Source organism: Lepidochelys olivacea (assembly GCF_965140295.1).
Source record: "Lepidochelys olivacea isolate rLepOli2 genome assembly, chromosome: 18".
Lineage (NCBI taxonomy): Eukaryota > Metazoa > Chordata > Testudines > Cheloniidae > Lepidochelys > Lepidochelys olivacea.
In genome coordinates this window covers 9,783,015-9,797,050 of record NC_140428.1, presented here as the reverse complement: position 1 = coordinate 9,797,050, position 14,036 = coordinate 9,783,015, and positions in this window count along the sequence as shown.

The window sequence follows — 14,036 nt, the reverse complement described above, 5'->3', positions numbered from 1 at the left end:
CCGGGTCAACGGGGTCAAGGGCTCTGGCCTGGTGGTCGGAGACAGGTGGCAGGCGAGCTCCCTCCCACCCGCGCTTCAGGCCATCCGGTGGAGCATGGGTCCGCTGCTCTATCTCGTTCTTTACCCTTCTGTCACACATCTGTCTCCGCTGGAGAACTGGAACAGTTTGCAGGGCAGGGTGACGGAGCGGCTCCGGAGCTGGACAGGACTACTCCGGTGCCTCTCCTTTCGAGGAAGGGCGCTGGTACTCAAACAACTAGTCCTGTCTGTGCTCTGGTACAGGCTCAACACCCTTGTCCCAGCCCCAGGCTTCCTGGCCGACCTCCAGATGGCGATTCTGGAGTTCTTTTGGCCAGCATTGTACTGGGTCTCTGCAGGGGTTCTCCATCTACCCCTGGAGGAGGGAGGGCAGGGTCTGAAGTGTCTACTCACTCAGGTCCATGTCTTCCGCCAACAGGCCCTGCAGAGGCTCCTTTATGGTGCAGGTAGTCCGGCATGGAGCATACTGGCGCACGCCTTCCTGCGCCGCCTCCGAGGGCTCTGCTATGACCGGCAACTCCTTTATCTCCATCCGAGAGGTCTTTCGCGAGACCTCTCCCTGCTGCCAGTCTTCTACCAGGACCTCCTCCGGACCTGGAAACTGTTCTTGGCGACCAGGTCCGTGGCGGCCACCGATGGGGCAGATCTCCTCGCGGACCCCTGCTACACAATCCCCAGCTCCGTGTGCAGGTGGCGGAGTCCCCCTCGGTGCGCCAGAGGTTGGTTCTGGCAGAAGTCAACAGAGTCGGAGGCCTCCTGGTTTACTACTGGGGAGACTGGCTGGATCCCCTGATGCTCGCTCAGCGCATGGGACTCTCCAGGCCTTGTACTCCCCGTTGCGTACTTCAGGAGGTGAGGGCCACTTTACCGCCTGCTGCTCGGGTTTACCTTGACCAGGTCCTGCTCGAGGGCATGCCCCACCCACCCTCTACCCCAGGCCCGCTGGACCTTTTCATCGGGCCCCTGCCCCGTGGACCGCAGCCGGTTCGATTCAACTTGCAGCTGGTTCAATTCCAGACCGCGCCAAGGAAACATCTATACACGCTCGTGCTCCACATTCTTCACGCCGTCACCCTGGTGTCCCACCCTGATACAAAATGGCGGTATCTCCTGCCACCTTCAGAGGGTGAGGAGCCCCGGTGGGCCAGCCTCTATTCCACCTCGGTTCCGAGGCCCGCTGGGGATATCAGCTGGTGGCTCCTTCATGGGGCTGTGAGCATGGGCGTGTATCTGGTACGGTTTACCCCTATCCCGGACACCTGCCCCTTCTGCGACGTGAGAGAAACCCTGGCACACATATATTTGGAGTGTGCCAGGCTGCAACCCCTATTCCGGTTCCTCATGAATATTTTATTAAGTTTTTGGTTGCACTCTTCCCCTCACCTTCTTATTTATGCACTCTCTATCTGCGGCCCCACAAAGTCACGGGATCTCCTGGTCAACCTCCTCCTGGCTTTAGCTAAAATGGCCATCTATAAAACCAGAGTGAGGAGGTTGGCCGATGGAGTCTCCTGTGACTGTAGGGCCTATTTCCGATCCTCCATCTGTTCACGTATCTGGGCAGAGTTCCTCTGGGCGGCTTCCAGTGGCTCTCTTGACACTTTTGAGGAGCAGTGGGCGCTGTCCGGGGTTCTCTGCTCAGTGTGCCCATCAGGCTCCCTTCTTTTGACTCTTTGACCTCACTCCCGTCCCTGTTATTTCATTAGTTGTCCTCCAGAATTATTTGGTTTCCAGGTCCTGTAGATCCACCCCTTAGGCTGGGGCGGGGTCCTTAATTAGTGGGCGGGATCCTGCCTGCCCACTTCCGGGAACCCAATAGGTGTAGGAGGGAGGGTCAGGCTGCTCAGGCTGCCCTGCTGGCTAGAGCTCTCTCCCTTCTTGGGCTGCTGCTGCTGTTGCTGAGTGTGGGGGGCCCTTGCTGCCCTCCCCCCCCACGGCCTCTGGAGGGAGAAGTCAGGACCCCACCACCATCTCTGGGTCCCTCCTGCCTGGCTGGCTGCTCGCTGCTGCTGTGTCGGGACTGCTGCTGCTGTCGAGGAGGACTCCTGGAGAGGGACATTGTGGAGGGGGTTTGTTTATAAACTGTGTGACTTTTGACATCTCTGCTCCTGGGGTGGTGGTGACCTTTATTGCTGCCGTGGGGAGCATGGGGGAGGGGCGTGGAGCCCTCTCCCTTGTCCATCTTCTCCCCCTACCACCACCCCCACCATCATCGCTGCCCCCTCCACCACCCCACATACCAACCGGACCTGCTCTTCACCCCTCGACATGGCTGATTGTTTCCCCCCCTTCACCACCTGGGACCGTTTGCAGCAGTGAGCAGCACTGGACTGAGCTACACAGGCGGACGTGGGTGCACGTGTCTCCCTACCTTGGACTTTCCCTCCCCGCAGCTGCATTTGCCTGGTGGGGTCCCCTCCCTGCTGTGCCCCACAGCCTCCTGTGCTAGTTTGCTCCCCCTACCCGCAGCCCACCCTGCCCACTACTTGCTTTGTTCCCCTGGAAGTTCCCCTTTTCTTAGTTTTGCCTCTCCCACCCCAGCCCTTCTGCCTTTGCTGCATGCCCTGCCCCAAACTTTGAGATTTGGTTTGGTTGCCTGCCCTGCCCTTAGACCTGAAGCTCCTTCCTGTGCTTTGCCTGGTCCCCTTTTTCCCTTGTCCTTTTTTGCCCACCCCAAGCTCAGTCCCTCTTTCCTAAGCACCCATGCTCCCTCCATAAGCGCTTGTGCCCCCTTTTCAGTTGACCCTCATCACTGTTCACACACTCCCCAATGATACTGTAGCTGCCCCCACCCCAGTGCAGCTGGAGGAGCCGTATCCTCACCCGGTACCTGTGCCTCCCCTTTTACTCCCCCATCCCCCACTGCTAATGCACTCCTACCCTGCCTGCATTCTAGTGGGGAGGAGTGTTTGCTTCCCCACCCCAGGGGCACCCTCCTTCCCTGCCTACAGCTTAACAGGGTGGAATGGTTAGCCCCTTCCCCCACATTCCCCTGCCCCTCCCACTGGACCCTCCTCCCCTGCGCAGTGCTTAAGCAGGGAGGAACGGCTGCCCATCGCGCCCCCACCCCTGTATGGAGGAGGACCCTGCTCCTGCCCCTGCTGACCCCATGGTTCCTCCCTTGCCACCACCCCTGCCCACCCCAACGGATGCCCTCTCGGCCACCACTAGCCCAAACTCTGCCGCTTCCATGGCCATCCCTTCCACTGGCAAAAAGGGCCAGGGGAATAAAAAGGGCAAAGGCCCTGCCCGGAAAACAAAACCTCCTGTTGGCGGGGCTGCCCTCCCAGCCGCGGCCCTGACATCTGCCGTGGCCCCTTCCTCCCAAGCCATTCCCTCCACCGGCTCTGGAGGCGCTCCATCTCTATCCCCCAGAGTGGCCGCCCCCCGTGCCACCATGCCATCTGCCCTGACTTCTGCCTCCGGTACCATTCCTGGCGGACGGGGCCCCTTGCCTTCGCTGACCAGGAGGCACAGTGTCCTGAAACATATGTGCGGGCATTGGCGAGGGCGGTAGGGCCCACGGCCATCGTGGCGGCCTCCAAGATGTATGATAAGGATGCTTTCTTCCTAGTGTCGGAGGCGGCCGCTCAGGAGGCGGTAGAGAAGGGCATGGTGATGGGGGGCGTGTTCATTGCCCTAGAACCCCTGGAGGACTTGGGCGTAGAGGTGGTATTGACCTCTGTCCTGCCCTTCCTGCCCAACGTTGCCTGCCCTCTCCACCCTGGGGAAACCCATCTCCATCATCAACCCTCTCCAACTGGGCTGCAAGGACCCCGCCCTCCGCCACGTTCTGTCCTTCCGCCAGCAGGTACAGATTCAAGTGCTGCCAGCGACGCGTGGCGCTCGAGGGGTCCTTCTTGGTGCCCTATCAGGGGGCCCATTACCGGGTCCATTATTTGACAGGGGAGGCCCGGTGCTTTCTCTGCCGGGCGTCGGGGCACGTCTGGAGGGACTGCCCCTTGGCCCGGCCCGGAGGAGCGTCTGGGACCCCTGAGACCCGGGAGGGCACCGGCCCTGCCTCCGCCGGCAACTCTGGCAGTCCGGCTGCTGCTACCCCTCCCTCCATGGAGAGGGCAGCAAGACCTTTGCTGGCTGAGGGAGAGGGTCCGCCCCAGGGGAAGGTTTCCCTTCCTCCCGTTGTCCCACCTTTGCCGCCCCGAGCCCTGAAACGATCGCCCTTGCCCCCTGGCCCTGCCCCTGCTGACCGGACCTCCATCTCCACTTCGGAGGGCTGCGTGCTCATCCGAGGGAAAGGCGGAGCCTGTATATCGCGGGCTCGATCCCTCCCCTCCAACGAAGAGAGAGAGGACGCCCCCCGAAAGATGCTGTGGGGGGCTGACGCTGTTACATCTTCTGCCGCACCCCCGGATGGAGCCCAGCAGGAGACGCCGGCCATGGTAGCCATGGCAGCAGATGGAGATGCCACCGCCCCCCCCTTTGCCCGAGGAGGCCTCCGTAGGCCGCTGTCAATACCGTGCCTCCTGGTCAGCAAGGGGAAGGGGCCCAGTCTGCCAGGAATGGTACCAGAGGCAGCAGTCGGGGCAGATGGCGTGGTGGCATGCTGGGGGGCGGTGGCCACCTGGGCGTACACTCTGGGGGTTAGGGATGGAACGCCCCCAGAGCTGGTGGAGGGAATGGCTGGGGAGGAAGAGGCCACGGCAGATGTCGGGGCCGCGGCAGGGAGGGTAGCCCTGCCAACGGGAGGTTTTGTTTTCTGGGCGGGGCCTGTGCCCTTTTTATTCCCCTGGCCCTTTTTGCTGGTGGAAGGGGCAGCTATGGCAGCGGTGGAGTCTGGGCTAGTGGTGGCCGAGAGGGTAGCCACTGGGGCGAGCAAGGGCGGTGGCAAGGGGGAAACTATGGGAACAGTGGGGGCCGGAGCAAGGGCAGGGGTTGGGCCAGGGGCAGGGTCCTCCTCCATAGTGGGAAGAGGCAGGAGGAGCCCCTGAATTGGGGGTGGGACAATGGACAAGTGCTCCTCCCTGCAAGACGGCACGCAGGGGAGAAGGGTCCAGCAGACAGGGCAATGGGAATAGGGGAGATGGGACAGGGCCAACCACTCCTCCCTCCTAAGCTGTATGCAGGAAGGAGGGTACCAGTGTGCGTGGGGGGAAATTGTAGGGGGGCACTGGGGGAAGGGAAGAAGCAACTACTCCTCCCCGCTAGGCTGCAGGCAGCGGAGGAGGGGGCTAACAACAGGAGGACACGGGGACAACAGAGGAGAGGGGGACAATCACGGGCACAGGGCAGGGCACCGGCTCCTGGGGCTGCACTCGGATGGGGAAGGACTACAATTCCATCAGGGGAAGTGCAGTGATCAGGGTAAACAACAACAAGGGGGGGGCACATCACACTGTGGGTTGGGCAGGGCAGGGGTTAGCAGGAGTCAGGGGGAACAGCAAACAACTGAGGGTGGGGTAAGTAGAGCACAAGGGAGGGGGACCAAACTCCTGGGGAAGGGCAGGGCAGGCAAAGCAACAAACTTGCAAGGGGTGGGGCGGGGCAGGCATACTAACAAAGCCAGGAACCTAGGATGGGGCCAGGGTGGGACAGGCAAACAACCAGGGGAAATTCTTCCGGGGAGTTACGGGAGGAAGAGAGGAAAAAACTGGGCTGGGGAGTAACGGGGAGGCCCCCCACCCAAATGGAACTGAGGGAGGGGGGTCAAGTCCAGAAAAAAAAAGGGGGGTGAGTGCACCCATGAGCGCTTGTGGGGCTCACTCCAGTCCTTGCTTGCCGCTGCAAACAGTCCCGGATGGTAGTGGGCAAAGAAGGAAGCAGCCCCGCCAATGGGCGAGCAGCAGGTGTTGATGGTCAGCTGGGTTAGTGGAAGGGGCGGTGGCAAAAAGGGGTGGTGGTGGTGAAGGAAGATGTGGCGGCGGGCAGCAGGACTGGGGGAGGGCTCCACGCCTCTCCCCCAGCCCCCCACAGCAGCAAAAGGCTACCACCACCCCAGGAGCACAGCTGTTAAAGTCACTCAGTCCAACAACTGACCCCCTCCACAATTCCTCGCAGCGGACTTCCTCCTCCTCGAGGGGGCAGCCAGCTCAGGAGCAGCAGCAAGCGGGTGGCAGCCAGCCAGATGAGGACCAAGACAGAAGGGGTGACAACGATGGTGGTGGGGTCCTCACTTCTCCCTCCAGAGGGGTGGGGATGGGGGGACAGGCCAGCAAGGCCCCCCTTCCCCACAGCAGCAGCAACAGCAGCGGCTCCCAGAAGGGGTCCCAGCCAGCAGCGGCCCTCCAGGGAGGGAGGCAGAGAGCTCCAGCCAGCAGCAACAGCCCAGGGACGGAGGGAGCTCCAAACAGTAACAGCAGTAGCAGCCCAGGAAGGGAGAGAGCTCCAGCCAGCAGGGCAGCCTGAACAGACTGATCTCTCCTTCCTGTAGCAGGGCCTTATTGGAAAAAACCGGGAAGTGGGTCGGCGCAAGCCCACCAACTGCTAAAGGCCCCTCCCCCAGCCTAGCGGGAGGGACCACTGGACCCAGGGACCAACTGATTACAGGGGACAACTAATGAAAAACAGGGACTGGAGTGAGGGTCAAAGGTTCAAAATGAGGATACCGGATGAGGACACCGAGCAGAGAACCCTGGACAGCGCCCACTGCTCCTCAAAGCTGTCGAGGGAGCCAGCGGACGCTGCCCAGTGGAACTCTGCCTGGATGTGCGAAACTAGGGAGGAACGGAAACAGGCCCCGCAGTCGCAGAGCACCCCCTCATCCAACATCCTCCTCCTGGTATTGTAGATGGAGACTTTGGCCAGAGCCAGGAGGAGGTTGACAAGGAGGTCTCATGACTTTGTGGGGCCACGGATAGGGCGTGCGAAGAGGAACAAGTGTGGGGGAAAGTGCAGCCAGAACCTCAACAAGAGGTTCTGGAGGAGCCGGAACAGGGGCTGCAACCTGGCGCATTCAAGATAGGCGTGCACCAGGTTCTCCCTCACACCGCAAAAGGGGCAGGCCTCAGGTATAGGGATGAACCGCGCCAGGTGCACGCCCTTGCTCACGGCTCCATGAAGGAGCCGCCAACCAATGGTCCTGGCGGACTGTGGGACCAAGGTGGAATAAAGGCTGGCCCACTGGGGCTCCTCACCCTCTTTAGGTGGAAGATAGTCCCACCATTTGGTGTCGGGGTGGGACACAAGGATGAGGAAATGTAACGTATGGAGCACGAGCGTGTACAGATGGTTTCTGAGCATGGTTCGAAACCGGACCGGCTGCAGGGTAAGCAGCCGGCTCGGAGTGCAGGAGCGGGGAGGCTTGGGGTACAGGGTCAGAAGAAAAATGTGCGAAGGCCAGGGGTGAGGGGTGGGTGGGGAACGCCCTCTCGCAGGGCTCGCCGCAGGAAAGCGAGAGAATTGGGTGACAAGGCGGCCTTCACCTCCCGGAGTACGAACCTAGGGGTCGGAAGGGGGGAAAAGTCCCATACGTCATCCAAGAGCGTGGGGCTTCACCCAATCCCCCATCGTAGTCCAGGAGGTCTCCGACTCTGGAGGTTTCTGCCAGGACCAACCTCCGACACACCGAGGGAGACTCCGCCACCTGCACATGGAGGTCGAGGTTGTGTAGCAGGGGCTCCGTGAGGAGGTCTGCTCCCTCGGTGGCCACAAGTGACCTGGTCGCCGAAAAAAGCTTCCAGGTCCGGAGGAGGTCCTGGCAGAAGACCGGCAGCTCGGAGAGGTTTCGCGGAAGGCCTCTCGGATGGAGACAAAAGAGCTGCTGGTCATATCGGAGGTGGCGGAGGAAGGCGTGCGCCAACGTGCTCCACGCTGGCCTACATGCACTATAAAGGAGCCTCTGCAGGGCCTGGAGGCGGAAGACATGGACCTGGCTGCGCAAGCAACCCAGACCCTGTCCTCCCTCCTCCAGGGGGAGACTCAGAGCCCCTGCAGAGACCCAGTGCAGCCCTGGCCAGAAGAACTCCAGAGCTATCCTCTGGAGCCTGGCCAGGATCCTCGGGGCCAGGCTCAGGGTGTTGAGCCAGTGCCAGAGCATGGACAGGACCAGTTGGTTCAACACCAGCGCCCTCCATCGCAGGGAGAGACACCGGAACAGTCCTGTCCATCTCTGCAGCCGCTCACCCACCCTGGCCTCTAAATCCTGCCAGTTCTCCAGCAGAGAAGGATGCGTGGCGGAGAGATAAATGCCAAGATAGAGCAGCGGACCCGCGGTCTACCGGATGGCTTGAAGTGCGGGTGGGCGGGAGCTCGCCTGCCACCCATCTCCGACCACCAGGCCAGAGCTCTTGACCCAGTTGACCCGGGCGCAGGAAGCCGCCGAGTAAACAGCCTGGCAGGCCTCCACCCGCACCAGGTTGTTTGGGTCCTGGACCACGAGGAGCACGTCGTTAGCGTACGCCGACTGGACCAGCCGCAGCTCCGGTTCCTGAAGCGCCAACCCCGTCAACCTCTGGCAGAGGAGGCGGAGGAAGGGCTCGATCATCAGAGCGTACAGCTGGCCTGAGAGGGGGCACCCCTGCCTTACTCCCCGCCTGAAGCTGACCGGCTCGGTCAGGGTCCAGTTGAGCCTGACCAAACACTCCGCGTTGGTGTACAGCACTTGGAGAAAGCCCACAAACTGGGGCCCAAAGCCAAACACCCACAGGGTGCCCAGGAGATACCCATGGTCCACCCTGTCGAATGCCTTCTCCCGGTCCAGGGACAGGAGGGCGAATGACAGACTATCCCTACGCCCCAGCTCCAAGAGATCCCTGACCAAATACAAGTTGTCAAAGATTGTCCAGCCCGGGACGGTGTAGGTCTGGTCGGGATGGACCATGTCCGCCAGCATGGACCCCAGCCACAGAGAGATGGCCTTCGCTACGACCTTGTAGTCCGTGCTGAGGAGTGAGACGGGACGCCAATTCCGTAAGCCACGGAGGTCCCCCTTCTTCGTCAACAAGGCGAGCACAGCTCGCCTGCACGAGAGAGGGAGGACCCCGCTTTGCAAGGACTCGGCCCAGACGATGACAAGGTCCGGGCCGAGGATGTCCCAGAACATGCGGTAGAACTCCATGGTCAGCCCGTCCATGCCCGGAGATTTATTAGTGGGCATGCGATGGAGGGCTTCCGAGAGCTCGGCCAGAGAGCGAGGCAGCTCCAGCCGGTCTCGGTCGCCCGTGCTGACCATTGGGAGTTCAGTCCAGAGCACCCTGCAGGCATCGGCGTCGGTCGGATCCAGGGAGAAAAGATTAGCGTAGAAGGCCCTGGCCCTTCCACGCATCTCATCCGGATCCGTGAGGGGGGTCCCGTTCTCATCCAAGAGGCAGGTGATGTGCTTTTTGACCCCCCTCCTTTTCTCCAGGGTGTAGAAGAAGCGGGAGCCGCGATCCATCTCCCGAAGGAGGCAGATGTGGGATCAAACAAAAGCGCCCAGGCCTCAATGGTCCTCCAGTGCCCGGAGCTCCTCCCGCTTCTCCCAGTACGCTGCGCGGAGGGGTGGATCCTCGGGGCCAGAGGCGAGATGCCTCTCTAGCTCTAAAACCTCCCGCTCCAACTGCCCTATCACTGCATCCCTCCGCCAGCTGGTGCTCCGGCTGTAATCGTGGCAGAAAAGCCGTACATGCACCTTTCCCACATCCCACCACTGCCTTGTCAAGGGAAAGGCACGCCGCTGCCCCTGCCAGGCCAGCCAGAACTCCCAGAAGGACGCCACTAAGCCCACGTCCTCCAGAAAGCTGTTATTAAAGTGCCAATAGGCTGGCCCTGGCCTCTCCGGACTGAGAGAGGCTGTCACGGTCACCAAGTGGTGATCTGAGAACGGGGCCGGCCGGATGCTGGAGTCATAGGCTTGTGTCAGATGGAAATGCGAGATATAAATGAGGTCCAACAGGGAGTGGCGCGACTGATCCCCCTCCACCTGGACATAAGTTAAGGTAACATCATCGTCCGGGTGGTGGTTGCGCCAGACGTTTAATCTCAGCCCTTCCACGCAGGCCCGGACGTCTGGAAGGCGACCCGTCAAGACCTCGGCTACCCCCAGCACCTCGGGCCGTAGCTCGGGGGAGAACAGGGTGGCCACCCCAGCAGAGCGGAACCCCGGTGCAGTTGCGCCGGGCAGCCCATCCCCATCCCCAGCACAGGAGGGGGCGGCGGAGGGAGTAGTGCAGCCCCCATGATGTTAGGAAGAGGGGACACGAAAACCGCCCCCTGAGAATTGTCCGTAGATAGAGGAAACGAGACAACCTTGGGGGCAGCAACAACATGGGCGGTGGCGGGAAAGGGGGCGAGTGACTCATTGGGGATGGAAATAGGATCAGGGGGCGGGGCGGGGCGGGGCCTGGGCCAGGGGCAAGGACAGAAGAAGGGGCGGGAGCAGGGACAAGGGCTGATATTGGGACCGGGGTAGGAGAGGGGCCGAGAGCAGGGGTAGGAACAGGAGTGGGGACACTGATGGATTCACAGTCCCCAGCAACCAGGCTATCGGGGTGCAGCTCCTCTTGGCCAGGAGTTGGGGACAACAGAACCGGGGTCAGAGAGGGGGCCTGCGCTGACGCCGAGCACAGGAGCTGTGAGAAACACGTCACCCGCAGCCACGGCGTCAAGCACTATGGAAACTTCAGTGGGGCCCTCCTCCGGAGGGGAAGCCAACCGCTCCGTCCGGGCACTGGAGGGCATGCCCACAGGCTCGGGGCCCGACCACTCAGCATCGGCCGTCGCCTCTAGGGGCTCGGCGGCCTCAGGTGAGGTGCCATCCACGGCCGGAAAAATAGGGAGAGCCAGGGTTGCCCCCAGGACCAGAGCGGGGGCTACAGTTGGGAGTGAGGGGCAGGGAGAAGGAGGAGGGGGTGGTGAAACTGAGCCACCACCCAGGTCGAGACCCGCTGACTGGGGGTCATCTTCCCCCTGGGTGACCGGGGTCAGTCCCAGGGCCTCGATCTCCTTGAATATGGAGGTAAATCCACTCCCCGCGGCCCCAGAGTCCTCCCCGTCAGGAGCCAGGGCAGTAATAGCCCCGGTATCGACAACGGCACGGGGCGCAGATGGCAAAGGGGCTGGGGGAACTCCTACAGAGGTCTCCTCGGGAGGGGACTCAACAAGGGGGGCGGTGACGTCTCCGGCTGCTGCCATGGCTGCTGTAGCCGGCGTTCCCTGCTGAGCTCCATCTGGAGGCGCGGCAGAAGATGTAACAGCGTCAGCCCCCCACAGCATTTTTTGGGGGACCTCCTCTCCCTCCTTGTCAAAGGGGAGGGATTGAGCCCGCGATTTACAGGCGCCGCGCTTCCCCCGGACGAGCACCCAGCCCTCCGAACGGGAAGTGGAGGGCTGGTCAGCAGGGCCAGGGGGCAAGGGCAATCATTTTGGGGCTCGGGGCAGCAAGGGCGGAACAACGGGAGGAAGGGAAACCTCCCCCTGGGGCGAGCCCTCTCCCTCAGCTGGCAGAGGTCTTGCCGCCCTCTCCTCCACAGGAGGAGGGGCAGCGGCAGTGGCAGCCAGGGTCACCGGCGGTGACAGGGCCGGTGCCCGCCCGGGTCTCAGGGGTCCCAGACACTCCTCCGGGCCGGGCCAAGGGGCAGTCCCTCCGGACGTGCCCTGTTGCCCGGCAGAGAAAGCACCGGGCCTCCCCTGTCAAATAATGGACCCGGTAATGGGCCCCCTGATAGGGCACCAAGAAGGACCCCTCGAGCACCACTCCGTCACGCGTCACTGGCAGCACTTGAATCTGTACCTGTTGGCGGAAGGACAGAACGTGGCGGAGGGCGGGGTCCTTGCAGCCCAGTGGGAGAGGGTTGATGATGGAGATGGGTTTCCCCAGATGGAGAGGGCAGGCAACAGGGTAACATTGGGCAGGAAGGGCGGGACGGAGGTCAATACCACCCGTACGCCCAAGTCCTCCAGGGGTTTTAGGGCAACAAACACGCCCCCCACCACCATGCCCTTCTCTACCGCCTCCTGAGCAGCGGCCTCCGACGCAAGGAAGAACACAACCTTACCATACATCTTGGAGGCCGCCACAATGGCCGTGGGCCCTATCACCCTCGCCAAGGCTCACACGTATGTTTCAATGTGGGGCGAGGCGGACACCAGGAGGCAGTGGACGCCATGCCTCCTGGTCAGCGAGGGGAAGGGGTCCCGGCCACCAGGAATGGTACCAGAGGCGGCAGTCGGGGCAAATGGCGCGGTGGCATGCAGGGGGGCAGCAGCCACCTGGGCATATGGTCTGGAGGTTAGGGATGGAGCGCCCCCAGAGTCAGTGGAGGGAACAGCTTGGGAGGAAGGGGCCACGGCAGATGTCAGGGCCACGGCTGGGAGGGCAGCCCCGCCAATGGGAGGTTTTGTTTTCCGGGCGGGGCCTTTTATTCCCCTGGCCCTTTTTGCCGGTGGAAGGGGCAGCTATGGCAGCAGTGGAGTCTAGGCTAGTGGTGGCCGAGAGGGTAGCTGCTGGAGCGGGCAAGGGTGATGGCAGGGGAGGAACAATGGGAGCAGTGGGGGCAGGAGCAGGGTCGGGCCCAGGGGCAGAGGCAGGGTCCTCCGCCATGGTGGAAAGAAGCAGGAGGAGGCCCTAAATTGGGGTAGGACAATGGACAACTACTCCTCCCCACTAGATGGCAGGCAGGGGAGGAGGGTCCAACAGACAGGGTATTGAGAGTAGGAAAGGTGGGACAGGGCCAACCACTCCCCCCTGCTAGACTGTATGCAGGAGGGAGGGTACCAGCGTGGGGGGGGGGACTGGAGGGGGGCACCGGGGGAAGGGAAGAAGCAACCACTCCTCCCCGCTAGGCTGCAGGCAGGGGAGGAGGATGCTAACCACAGGAGGACACAGGGACAACAAAGGAGAGGGGGACAATCACGGGCGCAGGGCGGGGCGCCGGCTCCTCCGGCTGCACTCGGAAGGGGAAGGACTATAATTACATCAGGGGAGGTGCAGTGATCAGGATAGACAACTTGAAAGGGGGGAATGGGGCACAAGCGCTCTGAAAAGGGACATGGGCACACCAAACTGTGGGTTGGGCAGGGCAGGGGTGGTCAGGGGGAACAGCAAACAACTGAGGTGGGCAAGTAAAGCACAAAGGCAGGGGGGAACCAAACTCCAGGGAAGGGCGGGGCAGGCAGAGTGACAAACTTGGAAGGGTTAGGACAGGGTAGGTACACTAACAGACCCAGGATCCTAGGATGGGGTCAGGGTGGGACAGGCAAACAACCAAGGAAAATTCTTCCGGGGAGCTATGGGAGGAAGGGAGGAAAAAAAAAACCTGGGCTGGGGGGTAATGGGAAGACCCCCCACCCAAATGCAACTGAGGGAGGGGGGCCAAGTCCAAACAAAAGAGGGGGGGGGAGTGCACCCACGAGCGCTTGTGGGGCTCACTCCAGTCCTTGCTTGCTGCTGCAAACAGTCCCAGATGGTGGTGGACAAAGAAGCGAGCAGCCCCTTCGAGGGGCGAGCAGCAGGTGTTGATTGTCAGCTGGGTTGGTGGAGGGGGTGGTGGCAAAAAGGGGTGGTGGTGGTGGTGAAGGAAGATATGGCGGGGGGGGGGCAACAGGACTGGGAGAGGGCTCCACGCCTCTCCCCCGGCCCCCCCACAGCAGCAAAAGGCTACCACCACCCCAAGAGCACAGCTGTTAAAGTCACTCAGTCCAATAACCGACCCCCTCCACAATTCCTCGCAGTGGTCTTCCTCCTCCTCGACGGGGCAGCCAGCTCAGGAGCAGCAGCAAGCGGGCGGCCAGTCAGGTGAGGACCCAGGCAGAAGGGGTGACAATGGTGGTGGTAGTGGGGTCCTCGCTTCTCCTTCCTCTAGAGGGGTGGGGATGGGGGGGCAGGCCAGCAAGGCCCCCCTTCCGCACAGCAGCAGCGGCAGCAGCTCCCAGAACGGGTCCCAGCCAGCAGCGGTCTTCCAGGGAGGGAGGGAGGGAGAGAGCTCCAGCCAGCAGCAACAGCCCAGGGATGGAGGGAGCTCCAAACAGCAGCAGCAGTAGCCACAGACCAGGAAGGGAGAGAGCTGCAGCCAGCAGGGCAGCCCAAGCACACTGACCTTTCCTTTCTGTAGCAGCATGGTCAC